The sequence below is a fragment of the Heptranchias perlo genome, chromosome 2 (genome assembly GCF_035084215.1).
Source record: "Heptranchias perlo isolate sHepPer1 chromosome 2, sHepPer1.hap1, whole genome shotgun sequence".
NCBI classification, from domain to species: domain Eukaryota; kingdom Metazoa; phylum Chordata; class Chondrichthyes; order Hexanchiformes; family Hexanchidae; genus Heptranchias; species Heptranchias perlo.
Window position 1 is genome coordinate 59,293,887 of NC_090326.1, and position 21,696 is coordinate 59,315,582.

Below are 21,696 nucleotides of genomic sequence, written 5' to 3' on the forward strand. Positions count from 1 at the left end.
ACTGTAAACTTGATACACAATGCAGGGCACTTTGCCAGCTGCTGATCTTCGTAAATATGCAGGCATGTTCATTTTCTTTATTTTCATTGGGCCATATTGCCATATCACAGTGCTACTAATATTGACCATTAAATGGGCCAAGTATTAAGCATCAATTATTATTCCAGTACAAGGTTCTGGAAGCATTTAGAAGGAGCATAAGGCTAGGGAGTAGGAGACACACCCCATATACTTTCACTGAGGGAAACACTGGGAAAAATATTTTAAACGCGTCTACACTCAAGGGTTAATAAAAATTGCACTGACTGATACTTGAATGTCTCCTGAAAGTTCTTTTGGTATGAGGCCAATTCAGCTTGTTAGGGAGAAATGAAGTTGCATTCATGAATGCTGCTGTGTCTAGTGGAGGGAATGCTTTGTTTGTCATGGGGTTTGATCACACGTGGGGAGTACTTTTATGCATTGGTAGGAAAAGACTATTCATAAAAAGTTTGGGCAATTAGATCTTTTCTGATGCCAGCAACAATGTCAGCAGCTGATTCAACTAGCAATTCTGCTCTCTTGTTCTCATCTTCACTCAGCTTTTCTTATCCTTGCTGCTCTGTTGTTAAACCCCTTTGCAGGGTAAAGTTGTGGAGGACACAGCAAGCAACAATAATCTTACAGGCCTTGTATGGGTTATACTATGGATCCACACTGATAGGTCCAAATAATGGAATTGCTGTTTCAGGATGCCAACGCTATGGTCCTATGACTACTATGACCCTGGTGACTACGTGGATTGCATTGTATGTTTCCTCAGCTCTTGTCCTTGTGTACTACACTGGTGTCATGAGTCAGAACTGCAAGGAATATCCTTGGCCCATTTAATGGTCAATATTAGTAGCACTGTGATATGGCAATATGGCCCAATGAAAATAAAGAAAATGTACATGCCTGCATATTTACGAAGATCAGCAGCTGGCAAAGTGCCCTGCATTGTGTATCAAGTTTACAGTGAGGACCAATAAAGAAACTTGGCCAAGCAACCTATTAAGATGTTGTCACATGTATGCTCATTTATTTTAGGCCAACTATTTTTTTCCCTGCCTGCTCCAAAGTTTGGGCTACAGATGAGACTGCATTGACACACTCCATTACCTACATTTCTGCTCAATCCTGCCCATACCAACAAACTTTCCAACACAGGTCATTTGACAGAGACAAAGAGCAGTAACCCGAGGTGATTCTTTTTTTCCGCTCCCTAGCCCAATGGTACTGTGGCCAATTATAAGACCTCTGTTGCCACACCAGCTGAGATCAGCTAACAACACAAACAGAACCAGACCTGTATAACAGCTATAACATGATCTTTACCTTCCTAACAGTTATTTCCATTAAGCTTTAAAAGGCAAAACCCAAAGTCATCCTGGGAATCTCTTTGGCCTTTCAAATAAGTCTGGTACCATTGATTGCCACAGGATGAATGAACAGGAAATCTGCCAGGAAACATGTATTCTGTGGTTGCAGACCACCTGTACATTGATGGAATGTTAGTCTTTTCTATTCATGAATGGTACAGCGTTTGGGCTAGGGCCATGTATGACCCTTCAGTTGGGTCCTTGTTGTTAGAGAGACATTGCTGTTATTGCTGTATCTCTTACCAACTACTTGTTGCTGCACTGTTTAGGTCTTGCTACACAAAGGAAGTCAATGATACCTTATACTCATGGGAATCTTATCACATAGCAGAAGTGGAGGCCCCTGTTGTTGCTGACACCTTTCCACAGGAAATGGGATGACATCGTTGATCTTGGCAAATAAATGGCACGATTTTAGCATGCCGGCGGGAACTCAGCGGATCGGTAATTAGTCGTGTGGGAAACCCGGAAATAATTTTAACGCGTCGGTTTCAGCGATCGCAACTGAATTGAAGGTACTTAATTTTGCTTCCGGGTTTTGCTTTCTATGCACTTCCTCACCTCCCCATTTGTGAACCCACCACTGCCACTCACCCCGATCCTGACGCAATGTGATGCATCTGTCTGATAGTCACCCTCTGATGCCTCTGTTTCATTGTCAACCTCACCCAAAGCAATGCATCCATCAGGTGAACATGTCACCTTCACTCACTCACACAAAATGTCAGTTTTTCTCCCCTTGTAGGAGAAGAGAGCGCAAAATGCACGGGAGAGGAGTAGAACTGGAGGCGGGCCACCACAAATAGTCCAGCTGACAGATGCAGAGGAGGAGGCCATGGACATCAGTTGGATGGTTGCATGCCTGGCTGTCAGAGATGGAGAGACTGGCAACCCGCAGATGGCTGATGACAGAACTTTAACATCCTTCACACACATGATGAATTGATGTTATCAATGATTGCCCTGTTCCAGACCTCATTGTGGTCATTGGAAAGATTATCACTTTTCCGATGAATAATGGTTTATGTTGTCTTCCTGGGCCTTCATGGATTCAAGAAGAATCATCCGTTATGGAAGAAGGTGATTTCTCAGATGAGCTCAATCCTTCTGAAGGTGCACCGTCACAGGACATCCAGCCATGCACCAGCGCAGATACTGGCACTTCGTTGGGTCCTGTTAGGCAGATAGTTGGGTTGTCACCTGGTCATTCAACACTCACGTGAGCACGGGATAGCTGTGGAGAGTCCGCGTCGGGGAACACACTCCTCTCCAAGCTCTTCTCAGCTGGACACAAATGCTAAACCCTGGGGACCATCGTTGAGATTGAGAATGATAGAGGTACAGCTGCACCATTGTGAGGTACTGGAAAATGTGCCACGCCCACTCTCCACAACACGGAGAGGATGGAGGAGTCCAACTTCATCGCTGGTGGACTGGTGGCACAGGTAAGTGTGGGAATGACTGCGATGGAGAGAATGATATCATCCATTGAGTTTCAAGCACGGCTCTCTAATGAGTCCATTCAGGCCATGACAACAGCTGTGCGGATGGTGGATGCCAACATGTCTGCCACCTTAAACAGGCAGACAGATACTTTAGCCGTGGCCTTAGAACATGGCACATTTGCTCACCAGCCTGCTGGCCAGCAGAGTGGTGGGAGTGATGTTGTGCTGGTCTGGGAGAGGGATGATGGCGAAAGGGGACATGGAAGTGGGGACTCCACTCAAAGCGCTCCCACCTCTCACCTGTTGCCGCCCCCCCCCCCCCCAAACCAGGACCTGCAATGCTGCCTCTTCTCCTGATGGCGGAGTCTGTCTCTGCAAAGGTGCAGATCGAGCAGTCTTTGGTGGGGTCCTCATGGGCTCCAAAACCCAGATGTCATAGGCCGAGAGCATTACAGCAGTCAGGGCAGGGATCTGAGCAACCTGCCACCTCTGGGGAAGCCACAGAGGATGCACCACATAGAAACAGTAGGAAAAGAAAGGCTAAGTTATTGTAACTCACCAAGGTTATGCACAAGGGTGTTTGACAAAATATATTTTTTTATTTATGTGACATTAAATGTTATAATTCTCACCACCACTGACACGTCATTATTGAGTCCCTTTTAAGAATTCACCCTTTCATGTGCTTCATCATGAATGCCAAAACATGATGCCACCAATTGGGCAAGTGTGCAATGGGTGTATGCATTATTGAAGAACAGGTTTGTGCAAATGGAAGGGGGTGGGGGTGGGGGTGGGGGGGAGTGGGGTTGTTGTTGGTGGTGGGTGTTCCAGGCGGCCTAAGTACTTCAAAGTCTTCAATTTGCGGATCTCATTATGAGAACCTGTTAGAGATGAGGGAATCCCTGGCACCATGGGTAGCAATATGCGCCTCTGCTCTGGCGATGGGTTCCCCATCTTCATTTTCCTCCTCTCCTCATCCTCATTATCCTCTTCCTCTTCTTCAATGTTGCCAACAAATGAAGATGCTTCATAAGCACATTCGACCTCCTCCACCTGTAACCCTCTCCGCTGAGTGATGTTGTGCAGGACGCAGCACACAACGATTATTCTGCACACTCTCGCTGGTGAGTATTGAAGGGATCCCCCAGACATATCCAGGCACCTGAAGCGCATCTTCAACATTCCTATGGCTTGCTCAATGACACACCTGGTGGTGATGTGGCTCTGGTTGTACCGCTGCTGTGCCTCATTGGTGGGGTTTCTCAGAGGCGTCATGAGCCACTCTGCAGGGGGTATCCCTTCTCTCCAAGGAGCCAACCCTTAAGTTTATCTTGTGTGTGGAAGAGGTCAGGGATGTTGGAATCGCGCAAAATGAAGGAATCATGGCAGCTGCCAGGGAATCTGGCGCACACCTGCAGAATTCTCTTCTGGTGGTCACACACCAGCTGTATGTTGATGGAGTGATATCCCTTTCGGTTTATGAACAATCTTGGTTCATGTGGAGGTCCTCGGATTTCTATGTGTGTGCAACTAATTGCGCTCTGCACCCGTGAGAAGCCAGCCAGAGAGTTGAAACCCATTGCCCTCTCTGTCTGGCTGATGTCGTTGAGGGGGAAGTTGATGTAGTCTTGGCAAACAAGTCATCTGCCACCTGTTGTGTACACTTGTGTGCAGACAACTGAGACACCCTGGCGAGGTCACCGGTGGCACCCTGGAAGGATCCGGAGGTGAAGAAATTGAGGGCAGTGGTGACTGTAACTGCGACAGGCAATTCATGGCCACCGGGCTCAGCTGGGAGCAGCTCTTCATGAAGGAGCGTGCAGATGTCTGTGACCACCTGCCGACTCAACCTGAGCCTGCATAGGCACTGCTCCTCAGAGAGATCCAGGAAGCTCAGCCTCTGCCTGTAGACCCTCTCACGTGGGTAGTGTCTCCTGCGACCTCAGCCCCTCCATTGATCCCCTCTCTGCTGTTCTTCAGATCCTTGTTGCACACCTCTGTCTTGTGCGCCTGCAGATCCCAGAACTGTACACTGTGTCTGCCGCGGATGGTGATGTGCTTCCTCCTCAGATGTACTGTGAAATAAATCCATTACACCCTGCATCCTGATGTTGTCAGTTTGAGAGGCTCCAAAATGTAGGTAAATTTGTCTGAACACAAAGATTCTCAGTCTCAACAAAGAAATCTCAATCCAAACACAAAGAACTCCCAGCCAAATGTTTGTCTGAGAGAATTGAGTGCCCAGCTGCAATACCTGACCTTTTATTGAGATGTGTCAATCACTGGTTTAAAGGGCCAAATGAGCTTCGGCTGCAACTCGCCTCTGTTTCAATGGTATGTTTCAGAAGCTACAGGAGACACGTTCAGGAGAAGTTAAATTCGATTCCGTTGCAGAATCCACAGAGTTAATTCTCTTAAGTCTTTCAAGTACCTGAATTGGCCCCTTAAATATCAGCCCGCTGGCTTTAACTGCTGGTGGACCTTCCAGGTATCTGTTGCACACGCGCTTGGGTCAAACCCTGAAGTGGGCACATTGGAGCCGGGATGCGGTCCCGCTCTAAAAAGCTGGTAATTTAACCTTTCACCCGCCCCCAACCCATCCATTCTTGGGGGCTAAAATTACCCCCAAAGTGTCAGTTTGCTGGTTGACACAATTGTGAACTACATATCATGCGATGTGACAGAGAATGCTCCAATTTAGGAGCCTGCCGCCTAAATTTCTAAGCAGTTATAACCTTGACAGGCATGAACAGAGACCTTCCTGTGCTGTAACAAGTCTCCAGGTCTGGCTGCAGGAGTGTGCAGAGTTCAGGGATGACGTCCTTTGGGAAATGAAGATGAAACGGGCAGGTTTCTTTAGCTAGGTCCAGTTAAGAGACCCTGGCCCAGTACATATGAGGATCTGTGTAAGGCTGTGTCTGTATGGAGTGTCTGCCCTGTCAGGCATTACTCCTCCGATCCTTGCCTTCCTTCTCCAGAAGCTGCAAGTAGGGAAGTATGCTTTTTGGAATAACATTAGCTGGAAGTTTATGAGCGCTCTAATAATTATAGATTGTGTAAAAACTCAGTGACAAATGATGCAGTACAGCTTTAGGTAGACATCAGGAAGGCTCCAACAACTTCCCTTGTTTAGCAAGACCAAAACAGTGCAGCAACAAGTAGTTGCTAAGAGATACAGCAATAACAGCAATCTCCCTTTAACAACAAGGATCCAACTGAAGGGAACAGGCCACCCGTTTTATACAGGTAGTCACTGTATCGGGTGCTACTACCACCTCCCAATCACTTTATGGGACAGTTTCTCATTTAACCAAATTAATGTGGGATGCCAATACCTGATGAGCATCAGCGTATTGGGCACCAGCCACTGTATTTACAGCCCATTGCTCTCTAAGCTCATGACAAATGGGCATTTGGATGAGTTACCAGAGGGGGCAGATTCATGAATCATCACCTTTGGGAAAGGGTGATGTAAATGGAGAGAAAATTGGAAGAAAATATACCAAAAAATTGCACAATATGAATTTTTTCAAATTGTGAACCCTTGATAATTTGTGACAAACCAGTTACTCATTTAACAGAAATTGAACGCATTATGAAACTGCCTTAATTCAGGTATCTTACTGTTTAAAATCAGAATTGTCATAATTTATTTGAGCACAAAAAACACTCACAATTAAAGCTCTTCACTTTGCAAGTTCGATTTACTCATGGCTCATTTGTCACAATACACGGACTTTGCCAACTGTTTGAAATTATGTGTCAAGGAAAGAAAAATGGAAATCTGCCATCAATTCCAAATAACAGAAGGTTGTGAGAATTCCAGCAGAAGCCACATCGCCATAATTAACATCAATATCACTGTAGCCACAATAGTTTGATTTTATATTTATTAAAGTCACAATCTAGTGCAGTTTTCATTGTTTATAAAAACAGGATTTTTCATACGTATTTTGATTCAAGTACATTTTTGTGCTATGGAGGATACAATGACAAGAGGCACAGAAACAAATGCCATATGGTACCATATGGCGTTCAAAGCCATGACAACATGTTTACAGTGCTCTATGTTGGGCAAGACAAAGCTCATGGTCCACTTTCTATGAAGCAGAGTTTGCATTCTTATAGAATTAAAGTTTGCAATTATTGGCTGATCCAGCATATCTATTATATATTAAAAGTCTTGCTTACGTGCACACTTCCTCTTCTGTAACACTTACTTCCTGCAATATTATATTCTCCTTATTACACTTCCCAACACACTTTCTGTGTCACAGTTTGTTGATTGTAGTAAGACAGTAGCAAATCAGAACTGGAGGTAGTTGAGGAGGTTTTCTGTAGGGGTTCACAAAGCAACTTTGATGCCATCGATTGCACACTGGACCTTGCTTCACAGAAGTATTTTTGAAGTGTAGTCATTGTTGTAATGTTGGGAAGTGCGGCATCTAATATGCAGACAGCAAGGTCCCACAAATGGCAATGAGATAAATTGCCAGATAATCTGTTTTAATGATGTTGGTCAAGTGATAAATATTAGCCATAAGATCCTGCAACCCTATCAAACTGAATGGCCATATCTTCCTGTGGCTTTGCTGTGATGACAAAGGTGAAGTATTCCCCAGTTCTCCTGTCAAGTGCATCAGTCATCTGATGAATGCATGCCCATACTGTTGCCTGGTTAATATTACAGAGATTGCCCATGGTTGTCTGAAATGAGTCTGCCATAAAAGTTGAATGCATTGATACTTTCATAGCCACAGAGAGAGCAGTGCAGGCTGATTACATTGGCTTCAGGTCCTCATGCAGTAGGTGGCAGAGTTGTCCTATTGCCTCTTTGGTGAAGCACCCTCTTCTTATGCATAACTCTTCAGAAAGGTCCTTATTTGACTTGCGTTGCCTATATATTCTGATGGGGTACATGCTCCTTAAATGCTGCCTGTCTGTCCTTTTCTCCATCCTGTACTGCTGCTCCTCCTCCATGATAATGGCAATTGTAAACAATTTTACAACACCAAGTTATAGTCCAACGATTTTATTTGAAATTTACAAGCTTTCGGAGGCTTTCTCCTTCCTCAGGTAAATGTCAGGAACTCCTCGAAGCCTACGCATTTATAAATCACAGAACAATACATGGTGATTACAGATAGTCTTTGCAACTGCCTGTTGCCAAGGCAATCACCGTGTTCAGACAGAGAGGTGTTACCTACAGAGCCCCCCACGATGATGGCATCGCTGCGACAGCATCAATACTCTACACCAACAACAGCCAATCTCCAGACGCCATCCTACAACTCATCAGCATCATCCTGGATCACAATGTCTTCACCTTCGATAACCAGTTCTTTAACCAAACACACGGAACAGCCATGGGGACCAAATTTGCACCCCAATACGCCAACATTTTCATGTACAAGTTCGAGCACGACTTCTTCACTGCACAGGACCTCCAACCAACGCTATACACCAGATACATCGACGACATTTTCTTTCTATGGACCCACGGCGAAGAATCACTAAAGAGACTACACGATAACATCAACAAGTTCCATCCCACCATCAAGCTCACCATGAACTACTCCTCAGAATCAGTTTCTTTCTTGGACACACGAATCTCCATCAAAGATGGGCACCTCAGCACCTCACTCTACCGCAAGCCCACGGACAACCTCACGATGCTCCACTTTTCCAGCTTCCACCCTAACCACGTCAAAGAGGCCATCCCCTATGGACAGGCCCTGCGAATACACAGGGTCTGCTCAGACGAGGAGGAACGCGATGGACACCTACAGACGCTGAAAGATGCCCTAGTAAGAACGGGATACGACGCTCGACTCATCGATCGACAGTTCCGACGGGCCACAGCGAAAAATCGCATAGACCTCCTCAGGAGACTAACACGGGACGCAACCAACAGAGTACCCTTCGTCGTCCAGTACTTCCCCGGAGCGGAGAAACTACGCCATGTTTTCCGCAGCCTTCAACATGTCATCAATGACGACGAACACCTCGCTAAGGCCATCCCCACACCTCCACTACTCGCCTTTAAACAGCCACCCAACCTCAAACAGACCATCGTTCGCAGCAAATTACCCAGCTTTCAGGAGAACAGCGTCCACGACACCACACAACCCTGCCACGGCAACCTCTGCAAGACATGCCAGATCATCAACATAGATACCACCATCACACGAGAGGACACCACCCACCAGGTGCATGGTTCATACTCCTGTGACTCGGCCAACGTTGTCTACCTCATACGTTGCAGGAAAAGATGCCCCAGAGCATGGTACATTGGCGAAACCATGCAGACGCTGCGACAATGGATGAACGGACACCGCGCAACAATCCCAGACAGGAGGGTTCCCTCCCAGTCGGGGAACACTTCAGCAGTCAGGGATATTCAGCCACTGACCTTCGGGTAAATGTACTCCAAGGCGGCCTTCGAGACACACGACAACGCAAAATCGTCGAGCAGAAATTGATAGCCAAGTTCCGCACCCATGAGGATGGCCTCAACCGAGATCTTGGGTTCATGTCACGCTACATGTAAGCCCACCAGCGAACAAAAGCAATCTGTTTTTAATATAACGGGTCATTTGCTGGCTTTCTCTGCCTTCTGGATGTTTCTGCCTCTCTCTCTCTGTTTTTTTTTCTGTTTGTTTTTTTTGACTGTATTTTCGGGGGCTCTGTAGGTAACACCTCTCTGTCTGAACACGGAGATTGCCTTGGCAACGGGCAGTTGCAAAGACTATCTGTAATCACCATGTATTGTTCTGTGATTTATAAATGCGTAGGCTTCGAGGAGTTCCTGACATTTACCTGAGGAAGGAGGAAACCTCCGAAAGCTTGTAAATTTCAAATAAAATCGTTGGACTATAACTTGGTGTTGTAAAATTGTTTACAATTATCAACCCCAGTCCATCACCGGCATCTCCACATCATGATAATGGCACACAGTGGTACATCCATAGGGAATGCCACATTTACTCCTGCAAAGCCCTCCAAGTAGGTAGGGGGGCCAAACACTTCCCAGTGGTATCACACTGTCTGAAGCAGTGAGAAGCAATTCCATGTAGGCAGAATGGCAAAACAAAATTCACTGCAAAAAGTCATTCCCAGCTGGAGAAATCACTGGGGAAACTCTCCACACTCTTCAGCCTCAGAAGCTTCTCACCGTTGTCTGTCTCAGCTGATGTTAGACGGCCTCAACCAGGATCTTGGGTTCATGTCACGCTACACGTTACCCCACCAGTGAACAAATGTTATCTGTTTTTAATACAACGGGTCATTTGCTGTCTTTTCGATGTTTCTGCCTCTCTCTCCTTTTTTTTTGGTGGTTTGTATATTCGGAGACCTTGTAGGTAACACCTGTCTGTCTGCACACTGATTGCCTTGGCAACGGGCAGTTGAAAAGACTGTAATCTGTAATCTGTAATCACCAAGTATTGTTCTGTGATTTATAAATGCGAAAGGTTCGAGGATTTCATTTCCACAATATTCACCTGAGGAAGGAGGAAGCCTCCGAAAGCTTGTGAATTTCAAATAAAATTGCTGGACTATAACTTGGTGTTGTAAAATTGTTTACAATTGTCAACCCCAGTCCATCACCGGCATCTCCACATCGATGTTAGTAACAGCTGTGCCTTATAATTCTTAGTATAAGTTACCCCGAGTTCTTTGCGGTTGTAAAAGCGGGAAGCCGTAGCTCCACTGGAACTGAGTGGGTGGATCATGGGAAGGGTCAAAACGCAAGAGGGACTTTGGGGGTTTCGATTTTGGTTTGGAAAACTGGTGTAATCAGGTTCCGCCCAGTATTCCTGCCACAAAAAGTTATCTGTGCTGATTATGTCCTGAATTTACGCCAATTTTAGCATGTAAATTCTCCCCCTGTGTATTAACCTCTAAACTGGTACATCTTGTATACCATCTTGCTGTGTATCCTCAGCTTTAGAAAAGGTAAGGGATAAAAATTAAATACATAATAGGTAAAGGAATATTTATAAAATATAGACCACCTACTCTATTTATAAATATAAGAATAATCAAGGCCACTGATTTACAGTTTTCACAGAACAATGAACATTGAAAGAAAGAAGAACTTGCATTAATGTAGTGTCTTTCACCTCCCCAGGATGTCGCAAAGTGCTTTACAGCCAATGAATTACTTTTGATGTGCTCTCATTTGTTGTTGTTGTAGGCGAATGCAGCAGCCAATTTTGCACAGCGCAAGGCTGCACACACAGCAATGAGGTGAATGACCGATGAATCTGTTTTTGATAGTGTTGGTTGAGGGATGAAAGTTAGCTAGGATGCTGGGAGAACTCCCCTCAAATAGTGCCATCTGAGAGGGTTTAACATCTCATCTTAAAGACAGCACCCCCAACAATGAAGTATTCCCTCAGTACCACACTGAAGTGCCAGCCCAAAATATATGCTGAAATGCAGGACTGGGCTTGATCCTATGACCTTCAGACTCAGAGGTAAGAGTGAAACCACTGAGCCAAGGCTGGCAGTGCAGTAATTAATCTTTAAAACTCATATCCCAGAATACCATATGATAAAAACAGAATTTGACTTCTTCAGTCACCATTAATCAGTGGCCCTGATAACACATTGGGGATAATATTAACTGTTATCACCGGGTGAAAAATTGGTGGCAGCGAATTGGCAGCTCGTTTTACACCTTGTCCGATTTTCTTTTCCTGACAAGATGAGGGGACACACCTTTCTACTTCAACTCAGAGAAACTACTGATGCATGTTGGTGTAAACTGTACATACTGAGAATCCACAGATATAGTTGGTATCTCTCTTCAGTATATTTAGTCAAAGCTTTGGCTCTGACATAGGCTGATAATTTGAAGTAAAAACATTACTGAAAGTAGTAAAAGACACAAAGCAATTTAGTAGGTAAATTAAAACCTTAATTTAAACAATGGAAATTTAATTTACTCAGGGAGGCAAAGCAGGCAATAATTTTCAACGTGTTTTGAATGAATCGATTGGTTTGCATTTTCCTTTCTTTTATTGGTAGGTTCTCTCGGATGGTCATTCAGGATTGGTAGTCTTTAGTAGTTTCTCATTAATATTCTTCTAGCCACTTTTGATTTATATGTGCTCTTTCTTTTCAGTTCTGATTTGCTGTAACTTATTTTGAGCCAAACAACCAAATGCGATAGAGAAAGTGTGTCAGGAAAAGTATGGTATGACAGGAATAAAAAACGAAAATGCTGGAAAAGCTCAGCAAGTGAGGCAGCACCTGTGGAGAAAGAAACAGAGTTAACGTTTCAGGTTGAAGACCTTTCGTCTGAACTGGAAGATTTTAAAGAGTTAAAGTTTTTAAACAAGCACAGAGCCAGGGAAAGGAGAGAGGGAGGGGAGGGGAAGGGAGGAAAGAACAAAAGGGAAGGTCTGTGATAGGGTAGAGGGCAGGAGTGATTAAATGACAAAAGGGATGATGGTGCAAAGCAAGGAAGGTGGAAATGCGACAGGTTAAGAAGCAAAAGATCGGTGTAAATGGCAACAGCAGAACCATAACCAGCAGCTGCAGTCCAATAAATAAATAGGTTATGGCCTGAAGTTATTGAAATCAATGTTGAGTCCGAAAGTTTGTAAAGTGCCTAAATGAAAGATGAGGTGCTGTTCCTCGAGCTTACGTTGAGCTTCATTGGAACAGTGTAAGAGGCAGAGGACAGAGAGGTCATAGTGGGAGTGGGACAGGGAATTAAAATGGCAAGCGACTGGCAGGTCAGAGTCACGCATGGGGTCAGTGTGGAGGTGTTCAGCAAAGCGATCACCCAGTCTGCGTTTGTTCTCCCCAACGTAGAGGAGACCACATTGTGAGCAACAAATACAGTATACTAAATTGAAAGAAGTACAAGTGAATGACTGTTTCACCTGGAAGGAGTGTTTGGAGCCATGGATAGTGGGAAGGGAGGAGATGAATGGACAGGTGTTGCATCTCCTGCGCTCGTACGGGAAGGTGCCGTGGGGAGGAGGGCGGGTGTTGGAGGTGATGGAAGAGTGGACCAGGGTGTCGCGGAGGGAGCGGTTCCTTCCGAATGCTAAAAGGGGAGGGCAGGTAAGAAGTGTTTGGTGGTGGGATCGCACTGGAGACAGCGGAAGATGATACGTTAAACGTGGAGGCTGATGGGTGGAAAGTGAGGACAAGGGGGACCCTATTATGGATCTGGGAGGGAAGAGAAGGGGCAAGGGCAGAAGTGCGGGAAATAGGATGGACATGGTCGAGGGCCCTGTCACCTACAGTGGAGGGAAATCCTCGGTTGAGGAAAAAGAAAGACATATTGGAAGCACTGGTGAGGAAGGTGGCAATGTCAGAACAGATGCGACGGAGTCGGAGAAACTGGGAGAAGGGAATAGAGTCCTTACAGGAAGCGGGGGGGGGAGGAAATGTAATCATGTCTCGAGGGGCTGTATGGCCTACTCTTGCTCCTATTTCTTATGTTCTTAAAGATAGCGGTGGGAGTCGGTGGGTTTATAATAGATATTGGCTGACAGCCTATCCCCAGAAATGGAGATAGAGAAGTCGAGGAAGGGAATGGGAAGAGTCGGACATGGACTATGTGAAGGCGAGGGAAGGGTGGAAATTGGAAGCAAAGTTGATGAAATTTTCCAGTTCGGGGCAAGAGCAGGAAACGGCACTGATACAGTCATCATTGTACCGGAAAAAGAGGTGAGGGAGGGGACCTGAGAAGGACTGGAACAAGGAATGTTCCATGTATCCCACAAAATGGCAGGCATAGCTGGGACCCATACGGGTTCCCATAGCAACACCTTTTATTTGGAGGAAGTGAGTGGAGTCAAAAGAGAAGTAAAGAAAAAAAAAGTCAAAAGAGAAGTTGTTCAGCCAGGCGGAGGAGGGTGGATGGGCCTCTGTTCAAGGACGAAGCGGAGGGCACTGTACTTGCTTAAAAACTTTAACTCTTTAACATCTTCCAGTTCTGATGAAAGGTCTTCGATCTGAAACGTTAACTGTGTTTCTTTCTCCACAGATGCTGCCTCACTTGCAGAGCTTTTCCAGCATTTTCTGTTTTTATTTCAGATTTCCAGCATCCACAGTATTTTGCTTTTGATGGTATTACAGGAAGTAAGTGTTAAACAACAGGAAGTGCATGCAGATGCAAAATGTTTAATATTATATAGATGTACATTTCTATCCAAGGTGTCAGCATTGGCTCAGTAGTAGCACTCTCACCTCTGAGTTGGAAGGTTGTGGTTTCAAGTCCTGTTCCAGAGACTTGAGCACATAATCTAGACTGACACTCCAGTGAAGTACTGAGGGAGTGCTGCACTGTCAGAGGTGCAGTCTTTCGGATAAGACATTATACTAGGACCCTGTCTTCTCTCTCAGATCTAAAAGATCTTGTGGCACTATTTGGGGAATTCTCCCAGCACCCTTGCCAATGCTTATCCCTCAATCAACATCACTATAAAAAAACACATTATCTGATCAATTATTTCATTGTTGTTTGTGGGACCTTGTTGAGGGCCAATTTATGCCATGTTTCCCTGCATTACAACAATGACTACACTTCAAAAGTCCTTCATTGTCTGTGAAGTGTTTCGGGACATCCTGAGTTCATGAAAAGAGCTATAGAAATGCAAGTTGTTTCCTCTTGTTCAGGAAGGTTACACTGTAATGACTGTTGACTAAAATAGACAGTTCTAGATTATGTTTTTGTTGGTTCGAAAACATATGTATTTTTTCAAACTATTCCCTTGTTTCATTACTATTACTTCCAAAGAACAGAATAAATTAATGACTAAGGAACACAGGTCTTCAGAATCTTGTTGCAACTAGTTTTTTAGGGTTTCTTTGGCAATGCTGCCTTCTAGTGGTGGTAGTAGTGACATTAAATTAAAATGTTCAAATAAACAAGTACTGAACTTCATTGAGAAACACAGATGGAGGTAGGGAGGGGACCTGAGTCCCTGTTGTTTTAATGGACTTATTAAAGTACCTATGGTGTTCAAAAATGGTAATTCCTTAAAGTCAGGTCAGTTTGATCCATCCCCGAATCTTAAAGTAATTTAGTATATGCATTGTTTCAAATGGAAGTGAAGCAAAATTTTGTTTTTTGCTATCCTTTCCCCAAAGAGTCATCTCACTCTGGTCTACCTGAGCCATATATGTATCTGATAAGATGATGAGCCAATCTGCTTGCAGGCTTCCACCGAACATTGTGCCATATCAAAATGGGTATCTAGAGGCAGCCACTGCACTGTGTTTATGTGGTAGATTATCTAGTGATGTTGCAACAGCTCAATCTCAAGGATAATTTCAAAATTTTAACAGTTGTACCTTTAGATATGTGAGGTTGGAATTTACTGTTGATAGCAACTGGGATGTTAATACTATTAACATTTTTGTGAATTCAGCTTAGCACTAATCAAGAGTTATCACAGGTTTGACCTACCACTGAATTTCTGGGAATGGAATGGCCATGGCAAGACTACCAACCATTCGTGGATTTCCCCCTTCTGTTATGGTGTCATTAATGTCAGGCTGGGGTGTGACCAGCTAGGGCCAATGTGGCTGTTACGCATGCTGAGACTAAAAAAAAAGGAGAGCGAGCAATTTTATAGGAGACAAGAAACAGGCAGTAGTTGGGAAAAAGTAAATGAAGGAGGAATACATCAGCTGGTTTAGGAGATTCCAGTTATTAATCTGCTACTAATTTATACTGGCAGTGCATCTGTATTTATCTGAACTCCTGTTTGCTAATGGACTGTGCATATGTAAAACATACCCAGGAAGATCTACAGCTGATCATGCAGCAGTAGTCAAAAATTATGAACTCACCATCAACTTAAAGAAAACAGAAAGCATAGGACTTAACCTACCTGGAAGCAAGTTTTTGAAAACAACTCTCAGTAATCAAGGAGTCTGTGCTCATATCAGAAAGTCCAGCTTTAGGAGAATGAAATAGGGAGTCTGGGCCAGTGTGGGATCAGGTCGTGCACTGAACATACAGTTGTGTTCTCAGCTGTCCTCTATAGTTGTGAAATATGGCAGTTTCACCGCCATCATATCAAAGAGCTTGACAGGTTTCATTTCTGCCATTTCAGATCCATCACGCATATCAAAAGCAGGAAAATTAGGAACAGGAGTAGGCCATTCGGCCCTTCGGGCCTGCTCTGCCATTCAATTAGGTCATGACTGACCATATTACTAATAGCAATTTGCTGAAACATGAACAATCAAACAATATGGAGATAAAAATTTAGGTGGACCATATTGTTCAGATAGATAATGGCAGATTTCTCAAACGTATTATGTAGATCAAGCTCAAACATGGCAAGTATTTACAAGACAGACAACATTTTAACAAAGCATATTGAAGCACAACATGGAGCTGTATGCATTGACACAAACAACTGGGAGGTGCCTGCAGCACGACTGACCAGGATGGTCTTCACTATAACACTGTCAACAGCAGCAAAAAATATTTGCGATGGAAACAGCATCAACAACAATGGCAGAAATGACCAAGAGACTGAAATGGAGAGTTATATGCGCATGTTGCGGGAAGCCCAGTGCTTCACGGATTGGCAACACAGCCATGAGCCAACCAAAAATGAACAACTTAACCTACCATTTTCAATGATCAAAAGACTACTGACCAGACTGGTTAACGTATCTGTAAACATTTGATTTTTCACCAGTGTCAGTTTTCGCCTTGGGGTGGGTCCATTTTACCTGTTGTCAAATTGGACCGTGTAAAACTGGGCAGTTCACAATGGCAATTATTGAGTGAAATTGGGATGAATTGAATTCTGTCTGCCGCTACAAATTAGGCACAAGGTGGCAGGCTATTTCAAGGACTTGTCCTCTTTCATATAACCCTATTAATGTTATTAAACATGTCAGTAGCATTAGCAGACTTAAACTCTTAAAGATCTGCTTTAAGGATTTAAAGTATACTAGCAGATATGCTGTGTCCTTGCTCACAGTAAGTTAGACAGGAGCATTATATCCTGTAATGCACAATGTATTATTGTGCTTTTAAGGCGGAACTTTGTGTATCTAGTCTGCAGCTTTAAGGCAGAGACTAAAGTTTATTGGAGGTTAATTCCCGTTGAGGACAAATGAAAGCAATTGTTTCGATTATAAATCCCTGGCTGTTCTCCAAGGTCAGAAAAATCAACAGAAAATATCTAGTTTTGCATTTGTAACAAGCGCAACATCTTAAATGTGACATAAAAAGTGTGCCGGACACATGATAGATGCAAGCTACAGATATATTTTCCCTGTTCCTTGTACAAGATCTTTTTTAAATTTCCCAATTGCTAATTTTTGTGCATCAACTTTGTGCAACTGAAAAAAGGCCCTTAAAATCCACAGGCCGCAATCCTGGTGGTTATGCCAGGATTGCACCAGCTGGTGCCCTCAATGCGCTGACTCTGCTAGTGTTTACAGGGTCATTGGGAGGCCATGTAATTTGTATAGAGCTAGCAAGCTCATGTGCCACTACAAGTGCATCTCTGGTGCCTGTCTGCCCCATGCAGTCAGAAATTCCAGCACTTGCCCATTATTGGGGAGGGCAGGTTGCCCAGTGCCCTCCTCCAAACCGCACTGAGTGTCCCTCTCGTCCTCCTGTGTAAATGAGCTAATCGTAATGTTTTTTAAAACATATTTTCATTCTTCAAGGGTCTAGACCACTCTCCTGGCCCAGACTCCCCCCCCACCATCCCCATCGGTGAGGCCCACTTCTGCCCATCTAGAGGCCAGTACACCTCATCACTGTACCGGCCTCCAGTTCTACACTGAGTCCTGACTGAGCCAGGAAGCTCCTGGCATAGGGCGCCCCTGGCCCTGAGGCCATGCCCTGACTTCATTGGTCTTGTAAGGGGTGGGCGGAGGTTCTGTCCTTTACTAGGCTGACCGTAAAATCCTGGAAACGGCAGGGATCTGATGCAACCGAGTCCCTGCTGCTTTATAGTGAGTCCGGCAGAACTCACTCCGAGGAAATTTTAGGCCAAGATGTTCAAGTTTGGAAAGTTGCAGCACGAGTTCCCTCATAGGAAGAGTTGGTAAGTTGCTGGCCAAGCCTTTGGATGAACAAAATAGAAGTGTCAAAAGCATTGCATTCACTAGTTCTGTTGCATCAGTGATTCTGCCCTCCTTCACTTTGATGCCTTCCTCAATTATAAAACAATCTCTTTTGAACTTTCTGCAGACCCAAGCCCAGTTTGAGGCAGGAGGAGACAGGCAGCAATAACAAAAGAGAGTCTCAACCAAATGCTAGAAGACATATCAGCACAACCAACCAACCATTCAAAATGAGTCCTAAGGCAAGCTCTAATAGAAGGCACACTCACTTAAAGTGCTTGAAACATCCAGTGCACAGCAGTCATTTGTACGTGCACTTCATACTATGGCCAGTTAAAACTAATACCCACAGTCTTACATCAGAAGTCAAGGATCACAGCTTAGGTGCTGCCACCTCCTGTTTGCAGATATGTTAAATGCATTGTCATTGCAACAGTGCAGAGCTGTCTTTCAAAACCTGTGCAATTGGAAAGTACAATTGCCGGAGTGCTGGGCATTTGTCTTCTGTGATGCTGCACAAAATTTGAAGTGACATGCTGCTAAGATGCATTGTAAGGCAACATTGTATAATTAAGTAGAATATAATCAGTACATAGTATTTGCAATTTTCCTATGACTAGTAAATTTCTTCTTCATCTCCTCCCAGGTTTAGTGCAAACTGTGTGGTTGACTAATTGCTATTAACCCAAGAATAAAAAAAATTAACCCTTCTAATGATGCAGGTTAGAAAATGGTGAACCAGGCACAAGTTTTGTTCAGTTTTTTCCCCATAACGTCTCCCTCTTCCATGCAGTATTTGCCAGTCAAGGGAGGTGGGCAATGGGTGAGGATATGCATCTTGTCAAAATCCTGGAACTCCCGATCTAACAGCACTGTGGGAGAACCTTCACCCCACGGACTGCAGCGGTTCAAGAAAGTGGCTCACCACCACCTTCTCAAGGGCAATTAGGGATGGGCCTGCATGTAGGTATGATGTTCCTTAAACATCCTTCTTTTTGGATGAGTACCCATGAATTCTGAGTCCCACAACTATGAAGCCAGGCCACCACTGAGGCATTTCCTCATCCATTCCCCACTCCACCGGTTCCCTCATACTCTTTGAATTACCTGGTACCACATCCTCACTGGTACTATTTAGTTCCCACTGGGTGAAAGTATCTGAGCTGGTGCATGGGAATGAAAAAAGAAGTGATGCAGAGGGTGCAAGTGAAGGGGTTGTGGCAGAGGAATATGAGGCAGGATCTTAGTTCAGGGACTCATGAGTGAGCTTGATCTTCATGTCCTGTCCCTTCTCATCATCATCCACCTTGACTACATCACCCTCATAGCCCATGAAGAAGAATGTCCTTTTTTCTTGCCCCTCCTCTTGTTCTTCTTCCTCCTCCTCATCATCATCTTCCTTCTCACCGCATCATTACTATGATGCATCTTCAGAAAAGGAGGGGATAAGCTAAGAATGGATGAACATAACTCCCTTGGGATTAAAAAGGCAGAGATGGATGTGGAAGCCAGTGGCATTGCACTGCTTCACAGAGATCCTGTGGAGACTGTGTAGGTGTGCACTCTCTAACCTAATGCTGGCATTATCTCCCATGGCTAGAGCAGAGTGTCTCCCCAGCATCTCCATGATATGCTCTTTGTAAGGGGTGAGCTCCTTAATATCAGTGATGTTCCTTCCCTGCCTCTCACGGACATTGCACACCAATATCTCCTGTCACAAGATTGAGCGAATTATGTGAAGGTTAGCAATGAGGAATGTTTTAAAGGGTCTGATGGTATCACCCTGGAGTTTTAAGATTTTGCATACAAGCAAGTGCTATTAGGGGAGATGGCGACACATACTGTAAGATCCCAAGTTACCCTTAACCAGAGTGCAGTGTGAAGGGTTAGTTGTACACCTTTCAATTTTAGAGGGTAAAGAGTGTACTGGTGTTCAGAGTGCCCAAGGAAGAAAATGGAGAGTGACCAGTGTGTTACCTTGTCTGCCTTGGTCAGATCATTGAACGTCTTGTGGCACTGGTCTGCATTTCTGGGAGCTGGTGCCATCTCCCTCCACATGGCATGAGAAACATTGTTTTTCAGCTTTTTTTTCATTCGTTCATGGGATGTGGGCATCGCTGGCAAGTCCAGCATTTATTGCCCATCCCTAATTGCCCTTGAGAAGGTGGTGGTGAGCCACCTTCTTGAACCGCTGCAGTCCGTGGGGTGAAGGTTCTCCCACAGTGCTGTTAGATAGGGAGTTCCAGGATTTTGACCCAGCGACGATGAAGGAACGACGATATATTTCCAAGTCAGGATGGTGTGTGACTTGGAGGGGAACATGCAGGTGGTGTTGTTCCCTTGTGCCTGCTGCCCTTGTCCTTCTAGGTGGTAGAAGTCGCGGGTTTGGGAGGTGCTGTCGAAGAAGCCTTGGTGAGTTGCTGCAGTTCATCCTGTGGATGGTACACACTGCAGCCATGGTGTGCCGGTAGTGAAGGGAGTGAATGTTTAGGGTGGTGGATGGGGTGCCAATGAAGCTGGCTGCTTTGTCCTGGATGATGTCAAGCTTCTTGAGTGTTGTTGGAGCTGCACTCATCCAGGCAAGTGGAGAGTATTCCATCACACTCCTGACTTGTGCCTTGTAGATGGCGGAAAGGCTTTGGGGAGTCAGGAGGTGAGTCACTCGCTGCAGAATACCCAGCCTCTGACCTGCTCCTGTAGCCACAGTATTTATATGGCTGGTCCAGTTAAGTTTCTTGGTCCAGTTAAGTTAAGCTTGCTCCCATGGAGCTTCAGCAGTCTGTCTCCTCCACTCAATCTCCTTACTGAGGGTTGGAGGTCAGTCCCATTGAATTGTGAGCTCTTCTGTTGTTCCTCTTTGCAATGCCCCTGTCCCTTCTTCGGCAGATCCTCCAGTGGAAGACATTGTTTAAAAGTGGGACAAAATCATTGCCTCCATAACAGCTACCTGACAGTCAATTCAATCAGCCAAGCACTTTCCTGCTTACCTGCTGCTGCCCCAGTTTACTGCCTGCAATCTTTAACTAGACTTGGCTTTTTAAAGGCTGCTCTTTAATCTTCAAGCGCACCCTGCACAATGCTCCTATTTTACCTGGATTTGTGCTGGAAATCCACCAATGGATTTGCAAATCAGCTGACCCATGATGTCCTGACAGATTCAGCCCTTCAGAGCATCAGCACGCACAACTCCAGACTCATTGCCACAAATCTGGTGCAACGTGCTATGTGGAATTTCAGGGCCGTCAATTCATCTTGAGAGGTAAGGAAAACAGGCGCTAGCGAATTAGCAGCCCATTTTACACCCCGCCTGATTTTCTTTTCCACTGACTTCAATACCCCAGGTGGGGTATAAAACAGGTGGCCAATTCACTATCGCCCATTTTGCACTGCTATCCAAGACAAGTTTATACCCCAGAGTCGATAAAGCAAACCTTTCAACTCACTTTTTATTAAATTTCTTCCTCCATGAGGTGTTGTAGCGGTATGCCATCATGAAGTGCCACAGCACCACAGGATACGAATTCATACAAACCTCCATGAGCTGAGTTCCTAATCTTAGCCATACTGCAATAGATGTGGAGATGCTGGTGATGGACTAGGGTGCACAAATGTAAGGAATCTTACAACACCAGGTTATAGTCCAACAGTTTTATTTGAAAATCACAAGCTTTCGGAGGCTTTCTCCTTCGTCAGGTGTGTGTGGGATTCCTTGAAAGTTACCGCATATGTAGCCAGAGAATAATGCCTGGTGATTACAGATAATCTTTCCAACTGCC